The sequence below is a fragment of the Lycorma delicatula genome, chromosome 7 (genome assembly GCF_047948215.1).
Source record: "Lycorma delicatula isolate Av1 chromosome 7, ASM4794821v1, whole genome shotgun sequence".
In the NCBI taxonomy this organism is placed as follows: Eukaryota; Metazoa; Arthropoda; class Insecta; order Hemiptera; family Fulgoridae; genus Lycorma; species Lycorma delicatula.
Genome location: NC_134461.1, coordinates 7499679 through 7516088, shown reverse-complemented (window position 1 = coordinate 7516088; position 16410 = coordinate 7499679).

Sequence of the window (16410 nt, the reverse complement as noted above, 5' to 3'; positions counted from 1 at the left end):
ATGGGAGAGCCCATGGAGGAACCGCGATTCTGATTCGGAGTTCTCTGCGGCATCATCAACTTCCGGGGTTCTGCACTGACCAGTTTCAGGCAACCACGGTTGAAATTACAGACTGGTTGGGGCCTATTAGGCTGTCCGCTGTGTACTGCCCTCCGCGGCATATTGTAACTGATGAGTTGTTTTCTGATTTCTTTGCGACTCTGGGTTCTAGATTTATTGCTGAAGGAGACTGGAACGCGAAAGACCCATTGTGGGGTTCCCGGTTGACTACCAGCAGAGGTAGATCACTGAGGAGGTGTGTTCAAAATCTGCGCCTGGACGTGTTATCGGGATTCCAGTCGACATACTGGCCTACGGACCTGACGAAGATCCCGGATTTGCTTGACCTTTTTGTCACCTCGGGTATATCATCTGCATACACTCTGGTGGAGAACAACTATGATTCATCGTCGGACCATTAGCCCGTTTTACTTACAATGAGCACGACGGTGCAAAAAAGGAAAGGGAGGCCTATTCTTCATACGAGACAAACGGATTGGGTTTCTTACAAGGATTGGATCGAAGAGAAACTGACTGACCCGTTTCCAGTCGATACCCCTGGGGATATTGATTTCACTACACACTTTTTGACGTCGGTCATGCAGGAGAGGGCATGGTGGTCTATACCTGATGATTTGCACTCAGCCAGAGACGATACCTATTCGAGGGAAGTGACAGAACTAATTGTCTCGAAGCGGCGTCTTCGGCGGAATTGGCAGCGTTTCAGAAGGCCAGAAGATAGGACTCTTCTTAATAGGAAGGCGCGGAGTCTGAGGAGGTTGTTGAGAACTATCAGGGACGAGACATTCAAGGAGTACATAGGAAATCTTTCTCATCTGAGTGGGGACGAGTGCTCCTTATGTGGAAGGCTACAAAGGGACCGCAACGATCATGAGGAACGCTCCCCCCCCCCACATACAGAGGCGTATTGGATCGTGGGCGAGGAGTGACAAAGAAAAGGCCGATCTGTTTGCTTCATATCTAGAGATAACGTTCCGACCCCACGATGAAGAGGGCCCCGGTGATGTGGATGTTAACGACTTCCTTGAGAGCCCGATTCCAATCAGCTCCCCGATTAAACCGATATCTGCAAGGGAGATACTGAAATTAGTCAACCAAGGAAGACGATTAAGAAAGCTCCAGGCTTTGACTTAGTGACGCACAAAATGCTACCCCTTAAAGGCATCGAGTACATCAGAAATCTGTTTAACGCAGTTCTGTGGACGTCTTACTTCCCAGCGGAATGGAAGGTGTCGCAAGTGGTGATGATTTTGAAAGCAGGGAAGCCTGAACAGGAAGTTTTTGCTGTTTAGTTTACCGTTCTTATGTAAATTATTTGTGAAGCTACTACACAGGCTTAAGCCAGTGTTGGAGAGTAAGGGGATAATTCCGGACCATCAGTTTGGGTTCAGATGTGGCCATTCAACAATCGAACGATCCCATAGAGTCATCAACGGTTGTCTGGAGGAGCAGCAATTCTGTTCGGCGGCGTTCTTAGACATCCAACAGGCCTTTGATAAGGTATGGATACTTGGCTTGCTCTACAAGTAAAAGCTACAATTTCCTCAACCGTGCTTCCTAGTCTTGCGGAATTATCTTGAGGGACGTTTTGCTCAGGTGAAATGTAATGACGAGTCTTCAAGGTTCTTTGAGATTGGGTCGGGTGTCCCTCAGGGCTCTGTGCGGGGCACAGAGTATTCTATATTCGCTGCGAACGTTCTGGTCCTTGATGATTGCATCGTCGCCACGTTCGCCGTTAACGAAAACCCTGGCCTAACCACGCAGAATCTACAAATGGCACTAGATCGTGTCTGCATGTGACAGAAAAAGTGGAGGATCAAGGTTAATCAAGGTAAGACAAGGCACGTCACATTTGCCGTGCGCTGGGGTGACTGTCCCGGTCTGTACTTCGATGGTGTTTTGATCCCACAAACGGGACTGTGCGGTATCTGGGACTTCATCTGGATCGACGTTTGACCTGTAAGTGTCACGTGAGGATGAAGAGGAAACAGCTGAACGCAAGGTACAGGGAACTTCATAGGCTGCTACGGAGGAACTCAGGCCTCACGATATCCAACAAGATCTTAATTTATAAGGCTATCCTGCGCCCAATCTGGACGTACGGTGTAGAATTGTGGGGAACGGCTAGTACTAGTAATGTGGAAATTATGCAACGATTTCAGAACAAAGTAGCGAGGATAATTGCCGAAGCGCGTGGTTCACGCGGAACGATGTAATTCACGATTATCTGGAGCTCCCTTTGGTTCGTGAGATTGCACAATAGCGCAATGTCAAATACTTGCAGAGGCTTGAGAATCATGTAAATCAATTTTTAATTCATCTACTCGGTAACAGTAGAGACGTCCGACGATTTAGACGTGACCACTGTACTCGACTTAGTGTCTGCGTAACAGTTTGGAATCTAACACCGTCAAGTTTTAGTGGTGTCGTATCTAATTTCTTGTTACTTCTCTTTCTTTTTTTATCTGTTCTTAATGTTTGTTTTGTGGACTATATGGTGCTGAAATTAATGGTTTGTGATTTATGACTGAGCTTGACATTTAAGTTTACTTGCAACTACTTATTGTGTATTACTTATTTTGGAGGTTTCTTAAGGACCTCCTTATCCCGTGCTTTTGTCAGGAAACTTGTGGCTCCGCAGGAGAGCCGATTATAACTGTAATTGTTATCGAGCAAAAAATAAATAAAAAAATTATTATTATTCATCATAAAAATTTTTTACAATGAGAGATTAATAAATCAATATATTAAAATTAAAACAAAAGGGAGATGAAGTCTGATTCGAACCGATGTGCCTTCCCCTAAGATCCAAATATTTCATTAATTAAAATTTATTTGGCTACAACTCTTGAACCAATGAAAATAAGTACCACTTATGATATATCGTTGAAAAGCTCTCAATGAGGGCTTATTACTGCAGTTAAGAAAAAGTCCAAAATTCAAATGTTTTGGGATTTTGGGCTTCTTTGGACACTTTTGGTTCAGTCGATTGCAGTCAGAAAAGGAGGTGCACAACTAGAAGTTACAACAATCCTAATCCAAAATTTCAACATCCAATGGCTAATTGTTTTTGAGTTAAGCAAGATACATATGTACATACAGACTTCACGCTGAAACTAGTCAAAATGGATTCAGGATGGTCAAAATGGATATTTCTGTTGAAATCTAAAATTCAAAATTTTTTGCGATCACAATACTTTATTTTGTATAAGGAAGTAGTCGAGTCATCAGTCAATCGACTACTTTGATGCTTTTTACTATGACTTTTTTCTGATTTGCATTAACTTTTTAACTTTAAATAATTATAACAGCAGAAATCCTAGCAATTTCTTTTATAAATCGTAATCTTTGTCTTCCTTTACATTTTTACCTTCTACACATCCCTAAAAAATTGGCCCATCGACTGAGTTCATCTCTGTTAAAGATTCTGCCACAAATTTCTCCCTTCTACTATTCATCTTAAGAACTCTTTGTTTCATATTACATCAGCCCATCTAATTTACAAAATCCTCCTGTAACACTACATTTGAAACACCTCTTGTTTTAATTCCTTTCTGTTTTTCCGACCACAAAGTGTTAACTTTGTGGTCGGAAAAACAGAAAGTCGTAAACACAGAAAGTTGTAACCGAACAAAGTTTGGTTTCGACCTTGACTGTCGTAACCGAAATTAAATGGCATCAATGCCACATATATGCAAATCAGCTGAATCTCATTCAAATCAGTCCATCTGGAACAAGGTATCAAAGAAAAAAAACAGGCAGAGATACGTAAATCCTTTCAGAATATTCCTTGCTAAAATTTTGTTTATAGTTACAGGGTAATGAAACATCAATCTCTGCAAATTCCTGATGTAAAAGATTTTACCTGATTGGCATACTTTCTTTTATATAGTGAAAATAATGCCATTTAAAAAATATCCCTGATTTGTCTGCATTCCATTCAATGCATACCTAAAATTGTACTGTAATAATTTTCTTCAGCTTCTGAAAAGTGAGTTTCTTTTTATACTTAGTATTTATTAGATTATATTTTAAATAATAATAATACGGATTTCAAGCATATCTATTTTTTATTTTATAGTTAATTGCAAATTTTGTGACGCCACTCTGATCAAAATTGATTGCTAATTTAAACCGCACTATAATAGACATTGCCATACAATGCAGAAAATGTTTTTAAAATTATTTCACTAGTAATAACTTAAACAGTTCAAATATTATTTATTAAATTTTAAATATAATCAAGGTTTTATTTTTAGTTTGGTAGCATTTAATCACAAAGTATTTTTTATCTTAAATAAAAAATATTCTTACCTTGTAAATTTATTATTACTATAAAACCTTAAATTTATTTACTTTCTCAGCAGAATAGCTTATTATTAATCAAATGATACATCAATCACCAATCAACTAAACTTGTTAGTTTAGCTTACAAGTGACAGACTAGCTTAATTCTAATATAAAACAATCCAAATAAAGCTTTTTAATCCTTTTTTACTAGTTTGTTCAGGAAGTGAAAAAAATATTACCTCCATGCCTTAAAAAAATAAGAACACCCCAAATGTACGTATATTATAACTACTTCATACTGAAAATGTTTGCTGTGCTATTTTAGTCTGAAATGTTTATTAGTAGATATGATTGACAATTCTAGGATCAGGGTAAAAGTAAAATATTCACTAACAAAAAAAAAGATAAATCATTACGTGATTTATCATCGCGTAATTTTTGTAAGCGAACAAACTGAAATATCTGAGTTGTAGTAAATAAAAAACTTTGAAATGAATGGGTTTTTATTTGATTTAAAGATATGTCTTCATCTTGGTAAAACATGCAAAAATTAAATATATTTTGAAATGACAGTCTGGATGGCTACAATCGGCTAATACCAATAGAAATGTATAATCCATAGCTCAATTTCTGTAATAAGACCTTAGAAATCGATACAGGCCACATGTTTTGAATTAAATATTAACTATATGAATTAAATGAATATACAGGTTAGTTTTGTTTTGTTTAATACCTAGATATTAAAAAATACCTTTTGGCACACCAGAAGGCAAAAGTAGATTTCACCAGTACTGAAGTAGGGGATAAGAAAGATTTCCACCTTAAAGTTAAGAAAACATCAAATTTACGACACAATACGACAATGGTTGCATGAGAAAAAAGTTTCACATGTTTAGCATTCGACAAGCCCCATCTTCTTACAATTCCAGCAAACATTTTGGTCATCCCTTGCCGTAAGGGTTGGTCATATCAAAAATTGTTCAGAAAAAAGTTTTAGACAATGTTTAGTGGTCATTAGTCGTAATGACCACTTTAAACCGATTTGATACTGTTAAGGGAGGTATGATTCTTTTTTGTCTTCGAAACCCACTTTTTTCAACCCCCTGGACCAATGGTTGGTGATATAAAAAAAATTTATTTAGATAAGTTTTAGGCACTTATCCAAAGAATAGTAGGAACTTTAAACGAATTCGATATTTTGCTTAATAAGAAAATTAGAGTGATATTTTGTTTTTTCGAAAAGTCCCCTATTTCCACCCCCATGGTCCAGTTTTGGCCATTAACAAAGTTGACTGAGATTTTGGAATGAGTTATTTTTAAGGAACAATTTGAAAGTGATTGGCATAAAATTACGGCAGTTATCATTCCCACAAGAAAGTTATATCTATATATATATATATAAACTTTTGAGCTGATGGTGGTTTTGGGGTCTGGGGGATGTGAAACGCAAAGATATGTAAAAAATTTTTCAGAAGTCGAATCATGGTACCCATTACAACTGGTAGCTTTTTTAATGAAATTTACCTAAAAAGATAGATAGATAGTAGATATAAGTTAATTGTCATAATGACCATCACGGACAATTTGTTTTATCATCTACTGAAATCTTTTGTTATAATTATAATTGTAATTATCATACAAGCGTCTGTTTCAAATTCTAAAAATTTGATTTCTGATCGATAATGTAATACGCTCGACGTTAGAGAGATGTTTATAATAAACAAATATAACAGGTGTTTTAGAATAAATTTGGTTAGTCGCAATTTAATTTGTAGAGAATTAGGAATGAGCGTGCTGTCACTTCACAGCACATGGATTCATAATCAAAGTAAAATAATTGTGAGAGATATTTTCTTAAAATTTTATTGCACGCATGCATAATCAACAATCTTATTTATGATTATATACATTGCTAACAAATAAATATTTATAATAATTTTAATAAATATAATATAATAATTCAGACTTAGGCATAATTAGTAATAATGGATGGATTCATAGTCCCTGCATACGTCATATTCTCAGACAAAAGAATAACCTAAAAGAATCTGATTTTACCTTCTGAAATTCAAAATAAATAGTAATCACAGTAATAATCCTTCACCTGATTCTATAGCATGTTTTTAACGAGTCAAAAAATGTCTTCTCGATTCAATTTTTTTTATTAATTTATACCTGATCCCATTGAAAGATTTAAATTTAATCCACATTAAGAATTAAGTCTAAATACATTCAAGCTACTGCGTGTTCAGAATCTTTTTGAATGCTATAAAGAATGAGGAATTTGTTCTTCAGGCCGGTCTAAGGCCAAGGGTCCAGAATACGTGTCAGATCTGTGTCGTCTCGATTATGTATGGGAACGGTAAGATCAAATTCTTCTAAAGTAATACTCAAATGTAACAAATATAAATTACATGTCTGAAATCTAACAAGTTAAATTACATGTATTTATTTCTATAAATATTCACGAATACAACGAACAATATTCTTTCTAATAATTTCATTACATAATGTTATTGCAGGTAAAATAACATCATATATTTTAGTTATTAACAGTAACTGGAAATGAAATATGTTAAGAATATTTCATCTCCCCTACATACAAATATCTGTGTGCACACACACACACACACACACACACACACACACACACACACACACACACATGACATACCTAGATCACTGATATTTATATATTAAAATACAATTAAATGTAATAGCTTCTTTATGAAAATAAAACTTTCTTTTTTTTAATTAACAAAATGAAATAAAAATAAATTGTATTTAAATTTTTCCTTCATAATGTCATTACTGTTAATCACTATCACAATAATTAATTATTATTTACAAAAAAATATATATATATTACATTTAGCCAAAAAAATAAAACCTTTTTACGCATACTTTTAATTTGATTAATTTAAGAGTAAAAATGTAAATTATAAATTCACTTGGAGTGAATTGAATATATTTTTATAGTTATTATAAAATTAAAACAGCTTACAAATACAGATATTTATTTCATTTGGGTTTTGTTTTAATTCACTACCACATATGTTATTTTTTTAATATTCTATTTATGAAAACAAATAATAAAAGAGTTAAGTCATGCAACAGACATTGGATAAGGCCAGGTAGCTACTTGTAGGAAATGTGGAACAGTAATTATTGAATTAATAGAAAATCAATAATTATTTGCCGAACTTCCAGTAAATGAATAGAGGTCAACTACGTAGTAGTTAATGAGTTTTGTACCGCACAAGCAAGTTTATGTTGGAAAACATTTTAGTCTCACAACCAAATTACTCTCTGACTACTAAAAAATACAAATTAAATTACTTCAAATTTTTCATCGCGTTTATGAACAATCAACAAATAAAAGAAAGTCAGAAAGAGAACACTTAACAGATCTATTCAGTAAAATGAAAAATATTTTAATGATTATTAAAACAATAGTTTTAGATAGAAAATAAATGGCCAAGAAGTCGAAACTTAATAAAGCACTCTGTTCAAGAAAAATCATAAATTATTTCAAACATCTAATGTTAAAATGTACAGGTCACTGCCACATTACCTAACGAAAGAAGCTAATCGCAAGAATCAAAATTCTACATAATCCTTAACTACACCAAAGAAGAAATAATGTTCAGGTCTAACAAGTGCAGTTAAACGAAGCACAGCTACTGATCAAAATGAGTAAAAGAATGATTATAAAGAAACACCAGTCAAAAGAGTATACTTCAGTCCAGATAATTTAAAGGTACCTATCAATAAACTATTTCCTGAGTTCACCGACTCGTTCTGCGTTAGATATGAAGAAATTTATAAATATTCATTTCATTGAACAAAAATAAATACAATTTAAATAAAACAAACAAAAAAAATCATATACAAGCAAAATAAAAATTTATTCTTTCATGCAAATAATTACAGAATTATATAACAGGTAGTATCAGAAAGTTCCAAGACTATTAAATATATTCAATATATATATATATATACACATACATATATATACAGCCAATCAGCATTCTACCATGTGCACATGTTCAGTCAGTACACATAATAAATAACTTTATGTCTGATTATTAATTGATTAGGAAAAGGCAGTTTGGATTTATGTGCAACAACCAGAATGAAAAATAAAGTTTTTGTATATAGTTCCATAGGAAGAAAGGGTTCCTTTCATCTGGCTACCAGAGGTGTCAGCAAGACACCAAAAATGGAATGAGGCCAGCCGACCCAATTCCATGGTACTTGTCCAAGGAAGGGAGCAATAAATTCACAGAAGGACCACTTCTGATGAGGACTGATAGATTAACTTCAGTTTGTAATGGCTAACAAGTTCAAACAACATTCTCGCATAAGTTTGCATTATCCTCAAATCAGTTATAAAGACTTTTGAAATACTTTTTTAGACTTTTAAAAAGACTTATTTAAGTTGAAAAACAGTTTTTTTGGGGTTTGTATATTTCAAAGCCAATAATGTGTCGGTTAAAGATTTCTATCATTCAGGATGGTCAATTACCACAAAAATTTAGAAAGTGAGGAAAAAAACAGAGAATTTAGTCTTGATGACCATGACTAAACAATGACTAACAATGATCCAAATTTCATCCATAGCATCATCATAGGTGATGAAAGCTATCTTTATTATTGTTGTGACAAACCTAGTTCATTGAAGCCTGTAGTCCAAAATTGAAATATAAAAAAGTATATGTTTGTTGTGTTTTTCATCCATGAGAATGTTCTGATGGAATTGCTGGTAAATTCTGTACTTGACTATGATGTTTTGAGGCACTTGAAAGAAGATGTGAGATGAAAAAGGCCAGAACAGTGGAAAAATCAAACTTAATTGTAGCAAATATGACAGCATGCCCTCTCTCACACCCTCTTCAGAACTATAAAGTTTTTATATACAACTTGATAGACATTCCAAACCCTTTATATTCTCTTGACCATCCTTTCTGACTTTTAAAGTCAAAAGTTTCTGAGTTGATATCATAGAAGACATCTAAGCAAAATCATAGGTAATACTTTATGACCTTCAGATAAAATGATTGGTCAATGCTTTAGAAGCATGGAAGAGGATTTGAAGAAGTGGATCAAAAGAGGAAGAAGTAAAGAAGTGAAAAGAAGAAGTGGATCATAGCTATTTTTAAAAATAAGCTTACAAACATTTTTAGCCCTAGTCCAAAAACATTCCGATACCACCTTGTACGCACGCGTGCACACACACACACAAATATAAATATAACTAAAAAAAAAGATATAACACCCTTATTAGATAAGCTTTCACTCTCAAATATTTCAGTAACGTTAATACAGCAAGTATAAAAATATTTATCATTAGCAATAAAATACAAAACTTTTAGAATGTAATATTATTCATATAGCAACAATAAAAAACATATACAGTTATATTAATAATAATGGTTTTATAAAGTTCTTTTCCATAATTGCAATATAAACTATCAGATTAGTAAACAGTAGTTGTTTTTTTTAGTGCTATGCATTATGTTTGGCATTTGTTCAAGATAATTAAAACTTTTATGGTCAAGTGTTTGACAAGATATTAGAACATCCATAATCAAAAGATTTCCACAGAACTGGAAAGCTCCATAAGCTAGTAAAAAATGTACGTTAAACAAATATACTTTCACTGTATTCAATTAAGACAGGTTCATGACTAAGGTCTCTCTTATATTATGACTCAATTATTTTATATTTTCTACAACATAATGAACCATAAAACAATACATCTGAAAAGTAGCAAATAATGAATCATTAAACATATACAATTTAAAAGAAAATAATTCATCTATGTCGGCAAAAATATTTCATATATTCAGTAATCTGAATTTTGGTACAACTGCACAGTGTTAAACTAAAAAAGGGGGCTACATTTCAGCTATAAATACTTGGCAACAGATTTGTTTTCATACATCTACTGTGCAGAAGAGACTGGAATAGTAGAGTGAGGTGTACATTGAGTCCACCTGCCTTCTCACCAGTACTACCAATGACTAATTGTTGGAAAATGTTGTACCTCCTAGTGGATTAGGTTACCATGCAGCCTTGAGATGAGTATGCCATTTTGACGAGAGCAGTTTTTGAATGAGCGTACGACACTGTTGGTGGGATGGCGACTGCACTGCTGAGGGCATGGATCCCATGCAGCCATGAGGTGTAGCGGCATCTTGATGATGGTTGAAAGTAAGTAAATGTCACGCAGGAGTCTGCGATGGAATTGAGTGGGAGTAGGAAGTCTGTCCACCTCTTCCTTGTAGACCCAGACTGGAGTCTGTAATTAATCTAAATCTGGGAACTAGGACTAAATTTTGTTGCTGCAAACATCATTTTTTTGGTGGTATGTTGTTGTTTAATTTGCCTCATATTCACAAGACCTTTACTAGAAATTGGCTCAGTAAAAGTAGAATTAGGCATGGGGTTCATACTTTCGTGAACTCGGTTAGCTAGTTTAGAGAGCAACGATGTAGAACATTCAAAATGTCCAGACGAGGCCTACAGTGAAGGCAAAAGCTGAGTTTAAAAATCACAGATATAAATGTCTACCAAAGCATTTACATTGGTGGCATCTCAACGAGAACTGGCTTATTACTATGAGATGTAAAAAGTTAGAGGGTGAAAAACGATTCCCGTTAAAGAAGAAAATTACTTAACTTCTACCCACACCAAGGATAGGTTTTCCTTGAAGTAACTCCTGCAGACTATACTGAAAGAGTTGATAATTGGTGTTGATTTAAAAGCTTCATCAAAGACAATAAAGATATTTTAGAATTATCTGTTTTTTTAAATATAATTTGATGAATCTTCTGTAAACCTATAAAAAGTTGGGGTATTATGTGTGATGAATCTCCACCTGAAAAACATGCAGGTGGATGGCAGCTATTGACATGAGATTGAATCACATTAATGAACAAGTAAATAAAAAATAAAAATTTACATAATCATTAATAGCGGAGAAATTATAAAAGCTACAGAAATCTGCTAATTCTAACGATATCAATCGAAAAATGTAATCAAATTAAAAGAAATCACATAAGGTATATATGAATGATTTTATTTAAATGTGCTGTGTATAACAGAACCTGTACTGTAAGAAGTCTCTATGGATATAGACTTTGTCATCTGGTAATAATTAATATTCCTTATGAATGGTTTGTTCTGTTAGGTTTAAATTATACTGAATGATCTGACTTGGTTTTTATGGACAGTGCTGTCCCTGATTAATGTGTTAACATGCTAAAAACTCAAAAAAAATTCACAAGAATATAAAACTGAAGTTTAAAGCTTTTAACAAGATACAGAATGGGGTTACAACAGGATCAGTACATAAATATAAATGAAAGAGAATCATGTAAGTAATAGATTGTTGAGGTTAAAGATCCATCTAACTTATTTATTATGGGTTTGCATATCAACTATCTTCTTTCTATGTAATTCATACAATAATACAAGTAAATTTTATAGTTATTAAACAGGTGTATCCAAATATTTTTATAAAATACATTCTAAATGTGCTTTAAGAGGAGAAATTAACTCTATAAGCAGTTAACATCACATTTCTCAAATTAGAAGAAGGGGATTAGACACTGATAAGTATATTTCTGCTGAACATGTCTAAAATAAAAGAACAAATATTTTAACACTCGAGATATAAATAAATCTGTTATTAGTATAAAGTTTTAAATATTTTATAGGTATATTGAAAAACCGTAGATAAATTTATGTTGTGTTTTATTTACGTGGGGATAATTGCTGATCTCTGAGATGGAGTGGTAGCATCTCAGTCTTTCATACAGCAGTCCCGGCCAGATTTGAATCCTGGTTAGACATGGCATTTTTCATATGCTACAAAATTCCATCTCTATATTCTCACGCATAAGCTTCATGGCTTCTGTGAAGAATTATTTATCAAATTTTACAGTATATTTTAAATTAGTTAAACCTTACTTGTAAAAAAAACTTATCATATGTAACCATGAAACTGTGCGACTCTGCACATTTGACACTCAGTAACATCAGACCTCCTTCTATGATGAATTAATTCATTAAGCAAAGAAAAAAATTAATTAAAAAATACATTTTTTACTATCTTCAAGAGTCTTTTGTCATGAAATATACATAAATTCTAATTAACTATAAAAACATACTATTCAGAAAATTCTGAATAAAATGATATAATTATGTTATAGTTAACAATTTATTTTCATTATGATGTTTTTTGTCTTAACCTTAGTGCCAGTGTTTGGTTGTACAGATATCAGATTTTGTCCTAAAAATGCTGACATCCTCCTTTACAGTTGCAAGCAATATGTTTGAAAAACACTAAAGCCCTTACTACTGGACATGAAGGAAATTGATTGTAAAAAAAAAAATCAGTACTACTTCCATCGCTATTATATTTTGAATGATTTAGCAAGAATCTTAATTTGCCCTGAAAATTTTGTAAAGAATATTTAGCTGTACGGATAGTTTTAAGTATTATTTTTAAACTTTATGCACAACCTGCTTGGAATTTGTTTTTCTTGGACCCATTAAATGTTTTTCACAAAAAATGAACATGTATAAAAAAAAAAATCAACTTTTCAATGTAGAAAATGCAACAAGGAACTGCAACAATATACTATCCTGAACATGCTTGATGGGTAAAGAGAGTAACATATACATATGTATGTGGTTGTCAGTTTATAGTGGGCATGTATACACAGTTAGGATCAATAGAGTGAAGGATTTATCACATTAATTTTAATCAATTTAATTTATTGAAGATGGTGATTATTTTTTTGACATTATTTCTAAATAGTAAAAATTACAGAATTTACATTCAAAAGAAAAATAATAATTTTTTAATCTATTATGCTAAATTTAAAAATTGGTGTTCATGTACAAAAACTGTGTAGCTTTTAAGCGATATACTATTTAAGCTCACTTTTTGTAAATTTTTTAAAAGCAAAGTGAACATTTTTTCTACGCATGGAAAGAATAAAAAATTACATTAGAAAAATTAATGTTTGCTAACATTTGGATGAATCTATGACTTAGAGGTTAATTGTAAATAATTTTTTTTTAATCATAAAACTTCTAAAAAATTAAGAAAGTTACATATTTTTTTTTTATAATCTATCTTATCAATTAAATATAAAAAAGTCAGAAATTTTTAAATAAAAATTATAAAATTCTATCTGGCATTCAAAGAATTATGTACTGTATGTCAGTAGCATGATCAGAAAACTTGTTCTATCAATTAAGGGCAAGTATCCATTACTTTCAGAGTTAATATTTTTTATTGAATTTTTAAAAAAATAAAATATATATAAACCAGATAAAAATTATCATAAATTTATCATACATATAAAAAATTCTATTGCTAAATTAAAGGAAAAAATATTTATTGACTAGAGAAAAGTATAAACTTAGAAATAAATAAAAAAATAATAAGAAATAAAAATAAAGAAAAAATATAAACAGTGATAACAATTTTAGTGATAAAGGTTAATTCAAACATATGAAAGTATTACTTTAAAAGATTCCCAATACGTTTTTAACTGTCGATTACAAATAATAAACTCAATATCTACTTGTAACCTATTCTCAAATTTTGTTCTATTACTAATCAACATCTTCATAATACAATAACAGAAAAGAACTATTATTATTACTTTGGTTAATAGTAAAGAAAGAAAAAATGAACTAAATTATCCTATTTGTAAAACTTAACATTAACTTTTAAATTTGTGCTAAACTACAGCAAATAATGAACTGACATTATGTTCAGTAAAATAATTTTAATAATATTATTATCACAGATTTACTTTTGTTGCTTTTAATTGATTGTAGAGTAGCATTATTAACAATAAAACTTACCACTAATTATTATCTCATAAAATATACAGTAAAATCTATTACGTAAAATCCTAATCGATAACAAAACACTAAATTAAAAAGTTAAAGATTTTCATGTTAAATATTCAAAATGAAATCGGACTGAACAAAATTATCGTAGATTATTTTAACCTTTAAGGCGTAAATATTAACATATTTGACCCATTCTCTTGATCGATATGTAATTTAATTAGACTCTGTTTTAATTTTACTTTGATGGCATGTATCCAGTACAAAACATTTATTGACATAAATAATAGAAACTGATCTCTACAATATAGTAGTAATATCTCTGCCTTTCGTCTGGAGGTTTTTGGTTCAAGTCATAGACAAGCATGGCATTTTTTCACATCCTACAAAAGATTCAATTCAATATCATTCATCAGTGGTTTTTACAGGACATTGGCCAGAATAAAATAAAATATAAAGGAGTTAACTGCTGTTAGGTTTTCCCTTTTTTGAGTTAATTATACATATTCAACTCATCTAGTCACTGTTTCGAGGGAATTAATTTAAATATTTTGTGTCCCAATGAAAAAAGAATTTCTTAAGTATATCTGTTTTTCATGCTTTATCATATATATACTGCAAACAAATAAGAGATACAATTTTTTTCCAGGATAATACTTTTTAAATGTTTTTTTTTTCAATTAATACAATTATTTTAATTCATTTATATTAATTAAACTAATGGCCTTTACTTTCTTCTGGCAACATAATTGCAGATTATATTTTTTTTATAGATGAAAAACTATTTGTGACATAGTCTTTCTTTTTCTGTTCAACCTCCAGAACCACCATAAGGTATTACTTCAGACGATGAATGAGGATGATATGTATGAATGTAAATGAAATGTAGTCTTGTACAGCCTCAGATCAACTGCTCTTGAGATGTGTGGTTAATTGAAACCCAACCGCCAAAGAACACCAGTATCCATGATCTAGTATTCAAATCCATATAAAAGTAACTGCTTTTACTAGGATTTGAACCTTACAACTCTTGAACTTCAAAATCAGCTGATTTTCAATGAAAGCTAGACAAAGCTAGAAATTACATGAAAAACTATAAACTATATAAAACTCATTGGTGGGAACATAAAACAGAGTTTCAAAAGAAGAATTATGATGTTTAGAGACGTTTCATTCAATGGAACAAGGATAATCATTTTTTGGTGGTACTGAAGGTAAATTGCAAAATTTATTTTGGTAATACTGAATATTACTCAGCAATATTACAGCTGACAACTTGTTATTTTGATGACAATATGTTATTTGAGAAGAAAAAAGATGTGTTATTGCTCGTGGAATATAAGTCTGCTTTTATTACTTGAGGTAGATTTAGATCATCAAACAGTAAAGCACTTTCGACGTAACAGCCGCACGATTTCAATAACGTAAAGAAACAGGTAGTATATAAATCTCCTGAATGGCCGTGCACAGGTGAAGATGTCGTGAATCATACAATTTTAAATCAGAAGACTTAAGAAATAAATCACCTGCTTAGTACTTTTAAATGCGATGTACATGATAATGTTATACGTAAAAAAGATTATAATTATACGCATCAAAATTCAACTAAGACACAGAATTAATCTGGATGAACATCTCAAATACTTTAAATTTTCAAATGTTATGACAGGCAAGAGAGAAACTTCCAAAAGTATGTAACTTTTACAGGTTAGGCGACCTTCAATGTCAATGATTGTGTGATGTATTTTGAAACAATAGTAAAAAACAACTGAAGGTTTCAGGTTAGAGACAACTAAAGATGGGTGCGATTCATGACTGGCATAAACAGGAAAAAATGTACTAAAACACTGTGAGCCACATTTTTTCACTAACATAACAAACAATTATGAAAATTAATTAAGAAATAATTTAGAATTAAAATAAACAGCCCATGATCATAATATTTTTTAATTGTTTAATGTTACATTCAAAATTCTTCAGCAAGTGGAAATTAAAAAAAGATTAAACAGTTCTTTTACTTATTATTTCCATTTGTTATGAATGCAGTCAGTTTCATTTGAAGTTACATTATTGCTTACGTATAAGTTTAATTTTATTAGATTATTTAAATATATATGTTTAGACCGTTTGAATGTAGGTCAAAAGATTTTACCTTCCATAATTACATTTATTATGTTTTTA